Consider the following 6,000-nt stretch of genomic DNA (forward strand, 5'->3'; position numbering starts at 1 on the left):
AAGGAGATCCAACCAGTCCATCCTGAAGGAGATCAGTCCTGGGTGTTCATTGGAAGGACTGATGCTGAAGCTGAAACTCCAATACTCTGGCCACCTCATGGGAAGAGTTGACTCATTGGAAAAGACCCTGATCCTGGGAGGGATTGGGGGCAGGAGGAGAAGGGGACGACAGAGGATGAGATGGCAGGATGGCATCACCAACTCGATGGGCATGAGTTTGAGTAAACTCCGGGAGTTGGTGATGGATAGGGAGGCCTGGCGTGCTGCGATTCATGGGGTTGTGAATAGTTGGACACGACTGAGCAACTGAACTGACTGACGGGCTTCCCCGGTGGCTCAGTGGTAAAGAACCAGCCTGCCAATCCCTGGGTCAGGAAGATCCCCTGGAGAGAAAAGGGCAACCCACTCCAGGATTCTTGCCTGGAGAATTCCATGGACAGAGGAGCCTGGCGGGCTATAACCCATAGGGTCACAAAGAGCCAGACATGACTGAGTGACTATATGCACAGCACAGCACAAAACTTTAAAACAACAAACACATCTCTAGTGAATCAGTGTAACACAGATATGATTATTGGAGAAGAAAGATACTGGGGATGTATCAGTGGTAGAAAAAAAAAAAAATTCTCCAAGCTGATACATCAAGGAAGAAGTACTTCCTCATTTCAGGAAGATGAACTGAAACTTGCTGATTAAGACAGGTTTGGTTTTTTTTTAACATCTGTGATCATCATCGCATCACTGGAATTTTCTGAGTACCGAAGACATAAAACAGCACAGATTCCAGTAACAAATTACATTAACTGCTTATTTTGAAGGATATTTTCACTGAATGTAGAATTTTTTCAGTGTTTCTCCTGAAGCCTTTTTTATGTTGTCAATCCAGTGCTTTGTTTTGTAGTGATAAGAAGCCAACTGCAATCCTGCTGTTCCCTCAATGAAATATGTCTTTTGTGTCTCTGACTGCTTTGTCCCCCTACTTTTAAATTTTATGTATTTATTTTACTATGGTTGAAAAATAATATGAGATCTTAACAAATATTTCAGTGTATGGGGCAGCATTGTTATCTGTGAACACAGTATTGTAGAGCAGACCTCTAGAACTTTTTCATCTTACACAGTGGATGCTCTATACTCAGTGATAAGCAGCTCATCCTGTTTCCCTCTGCTCTTAACTACCACTCCACTTCTTGTTTCTATGAGCAGCAGGACTTGAGATCCCTCATATAAGTGGAGGCATGCAGTATTTGTCCTGCTGTGACTAGCTTACTTCACTCAGCAGAAAGTCCTCAAGTTTCATCCACATTGTCATATATTGCTGCATTTCCTCCTTCTTTAAGGCTGAGTCATATTCCATTGTAGGTATATGCCACATTGTCTTTATGCATCGTCCTGACATTTAGGTTGCTTCTGTGTCTTGGCTATTGTGAATAATGCTGTAACGAGCATGGGAGCAAAGACAGCCATTCCAGATCTTGGGTCCAGCTCTTTCGTCTGTCGACTCAGAAGCAGGACTGCTGGCTCGTGTGATAGCTCTAGTTTTACGTTTCTGGGAAACTGCTGTATTGCTTTTCATGGCGTCTGCTCTATTTTGCCTTCCTGCCAACAGCGCACAGGTGGTTGGATCTCTACGTCCTTGGGAACACTTCTTAGTGTTTGCTTCTGAGCAAAGCTGGAATTTGGGGTTTGGGGTGCCTGCTTGGCGTTAAACTGTGGGGCGGCCCAGTGCACTAGCGGGAGTGGTGTGGTGGGCCAGTGAGTGTGCACTGGCTCCAGCCAGCGCCTCGTTCTCAGGGTTCCGAACATGGGGCTCTTTCCTCTCGATACTCAGACTCAGGCAAGCTGCAAAGAGAAGTCCCTCCGACTGCTGCTGAGAAGTCGGACCCCTGGCTCTGTGGTCCGGCCATCTCCTCTCCCCAGGACAGGCGGGGAGCCGGGTCTTCCCCCAGCCCGGGGTGCTGGGCCGCCCGGTGGGGAGGCGATGGCGAGAAGGTGCCGCGTGTCTCTCTGTTGGCCTCAGCGTGCTGGTCTCCCCTCCCCTGGGGCGCGGGACCCTGTCGACTGCTCTCTGCGTTCCTCACAGGGGGAATCCGGCTGTTTCTTAGCTCGAGTTGGTGTGTCTACGGTTGGGAGAGTACTTTATAAATAACTGCATTTGTATTGTATCATCTTTATTAGATTCCACGTATAAGCAATATCATATTGTGCTTGTCTTTCTCTGGCTGGCTGACTTCACTTACTGTGATAATCTGCAGGTCCATCCATGGTGCTGCAAATGGTATTATTCCATTCCTCTTATGGCTGAGTAGTACTCATATATATGTATTCCACATTATATGTATGTGTGTGTGTATATATACATATATACTCTACATTATATGTATGCATGTATGTGTGTATATATATATACTCCACATTATATGTATGTGTGTGTGTATATATATACATATATACTCCACATTATATGTATGCATGTATGTGTGTATATATATATATACTCCAGATTATATGTATGTATGTGTGTATATATATACATATATACTCCACATTATATGCATGCATGTATGTGTGTATATATATACTCCACATAATATGTATGTATGTGTATATATATATACATATATACTCCACATTATATGTATGTATGTATGTGTGTGTGTATATATATATACACCACATTATATGCATGTATGTATATGTGTGTATGTAAATACTCCACATTATATATATGTATGTGTATGTGTGTGTATATGTATATACTCCACATTATATGTATGTGTGTGTGTATGTGTATATATATATACTCCACATTATATGCATATATGTGTGTGTGTATATATATATATATACACTCCACATTATATGCATGTATGTATGTGTGTGTGTATGTATATACTCCACATTATATGTATGTATGTGTGTATATATATATATATATACTCCACATTATATGCATGTATGTATGTGCATGTATATGTATATACTCCAGATTATATGTATGTATGTGTGTGTATGTATGTATATACATACTCCACATTATATGCATGTATGTATGTGTGTGTATATGTGTATACTTCACATTATATGTATGTGTATATATATATACTCCACATCTTCTTCATTTCATCTGTCAATGGACATTTAGTTTGACTCTGTGTCCTGGATACTGTAAATAGTGCTGCCATGAACACTGAGGTGAACGTAGCCTTCTGAAGTAGAGTTTTTGTCTTGTCCGTGTATATGACCACGATGGGATTGCAGGATCATATGGTGGCGCCATTAGTTTTTTTAAGGAACCTCCATACCATCCTCCATGGTGTCTGCATCAATTTACATTCCCACCAAAGTGTAGGACGGCTCCTGTTTCTCCACATTCTCTCCAACGTTTATTTGTAGACATTTTGATGATGGCCATTCTGAGACAAAAGAGCTTCAGTGGCCTTCAACCTTGGAGGAAGGGTAACGAATAATTTAGTAAACTTCAACCCCAGGAGACAAGATGGAGCAATAATATTCTAGGAAGGCAGAGGTAACCATGTGTAAACTTGTGCTGTGCTGGTCTATGGACTGAAGGAGCGTACAAGCTTTTCCGACTTCCTAGACATTAATCACCCTTGTCCTTGCTCCTCTGATCAGAGCGACTCTTTCCTTCCATAAAGAAAGTGTCCATGAACCCATAAACAAGGATAAGAGTGATGAGGACAAGGACCCAGACAATGTCAAACGTCCTTCCCTGGTTGTTTCAGCCAGGGGACTCTCTTTTCTATGAACCCTGCTTTCCTTCCTGAGGATGGTAGGACACGTGTTCAGGTGGGATCCAGGGCACTGTGGAGGGAAAGGCTCTGGACTCACATTCCATCTCACTCAGCCACGCTGAACCTTAGTGTCATTTTCTATGAAAGGGAAACTCAGGCCCGAGTTGAACCATTGTGGGGATGTTCAAGTGTAGCCTCAGCATGGAGGGGGAAGAGAACACAGCTCATCCTAGGAAAAGGATCCTAACGGCTTTAGGATTCTTGCAAATGATCTTCTGCTCTGCATATATGTAAAGAGAGAGATCAAATTATGCAAATCCCACTGGAGCCCTGTCTTTCCTAATATCTTACTCACTGCAGGTACTTCAGAGTGGGAAGGGCTTCCCTGGTGGTTCAGGGGTAAAGAATGCACCTGCCGATGCGGGAGACGCAGGTTCGATCCCTGGGTGGGGAAGATCCCCTGACGAAGGGAATGGCGACCCACTCCAGCTTCTTGCCTGGACAGAAGAGCCTGGCGGGCTGCAGTCCATGGGGTTGCAGAAGGGTCGGACACGAGTTAGCAACTGAACAACAGCCACAGCAGAGCCCGGAAAGGGGAGGAGGGAGGTGCTATCTCCTGAGTGTGACCCGGGATCTGGCCTATTGGCTTCATGCAGCTTGGATTTCAGAGTAACTGCAGGGCCTGAGGGCAAAGAGCAGCCTGGTGTTTCAGAAAGAGGAGCTCACATGCACATTCAGAACCCGTTCCCACAACAGGAGACCCAGAGAGCAAGGGCTGGGTTTCATGAGCACTACACCTAACTGTTTGCCTCAGTGCCAGGTCCACATCGCAAGCCTCCGCTCAGCAAGTTCTGGAGAAAACGTCCCTAAAGGCACTCAGCAAGACACCGCTGAACTGACTGCATCAAAGAGAAATTGCATCATCTAGAGAGTGCTCCTCTTCAGTTGTTCCTGCAAAGCTTGGTGTGAAGACGGTTTTCCAGGTAAGTACCCGTTCCAAAAACAAAAAGGATAATCATTGCTTTGTGACATCTTCTCCACTTACATGAGTAAGACAAATCAAAGTGCTCATATTGTATTATGCTCAGAATATGATGATAAATATAGGAAAAGGAATAATTTCAACTTAAGAAAAGTGTATCCGGCATTTATTCCGTAAAACATAACTTGTTAGGTACCATGAAAAAAATCTTGCATTTTCCAGATCTGAACTAATAAAGGAATGAGGAAAGATCTGGGCATTTCCTGGAGGTGTGTGGGTAAAAGGAGCACTTAATATCTGAAGATGCTCTAAACATTACCCTGTTTAATCCTTCTGGTCATATTTTAAGATAAGCAGCTTTTTGTCTCCTTGAATGATAAGAAAGTTGTTGTCCCTTATTGGCAAGAATTATAAGGGGCTTCCCTGGTGGCTTGGATGGTAAAGAATCTGCCTGCAATGCTGGAGACCCAGGTTCAGTCCCTGGATCAGGAAGACCCCTCGGAAAAGGAAACAGATACCCATTCCAATATTCTTGCCTGGAGAATTCCATGAACAGAGGAGCCTGGAAGGTTACAGTCCATGTGGTTGCAAAGAGTCAGACACGACTGACAACACACACACACACGCACATACACACACACACGTTATAAGAAGACGAAAAGCATTCTTGCAACAGGAAAAACGCTTTCTCCATATGGTGCACCGTGTACCTCTGTGTCTAACTGTTCTGGTGTGTCTTTTTCTGTTTTCCTGATCCTTTACATACTTATCATTTATTGGATGGTAGACAGTTTGAATCATAGGCTGTTAGTTGCTAGGTTTTGTCATACATATTTATAATGTTGTCTCTTGTCCTGGTTAAGTCTCCAGCCTGGTTAAGCTGCTGGAATCAGTTGGATAATGTCAAGGCTTGCTTTTAACCAGAGTTAGGGTGAATCTAGAAGAGGCAAGGCTGCCTTTCATCCCCTGCTAAGCCTGAGCATCTTACCCGATGCCCTATGTTATGAGATATTTTCATGGCAGCTCATAAGAACACAAAGTATTCCCAGCCTTGAGGGACCTAGGGGAAATTCCCCACCTACTCCTTTCCAGTGATCTTCCCCTAAAGTCTAAGGGAGTTTCCCCTCCACAGATCAGCACTGAGCCAGAGTCTAGGAGGTTGCTCTTCCCCAAGAAGTCTCCAGATATCCCTCCTGCTCTCTGTCTTTCTCTGTCCGTCTGTCTGTCTCTCTCTGAGGCCCCGCCCAGGTCTCCCCAGCCTCC

This window comes from Cervus elaphus, chromosome 1 (genome assembly GCF_910594005.1).
Source record: "Cervus elaphus chromosome 1, mCerEla1.1, whole genome shotgun sequence".
NCBI classification, from domain to species: domain Eukaryota; kingdom Metazoa; phylum Chordata; class Mammalia; order Artiodactyla; family Cervidae; genus Cervus; species Cervus elaphus.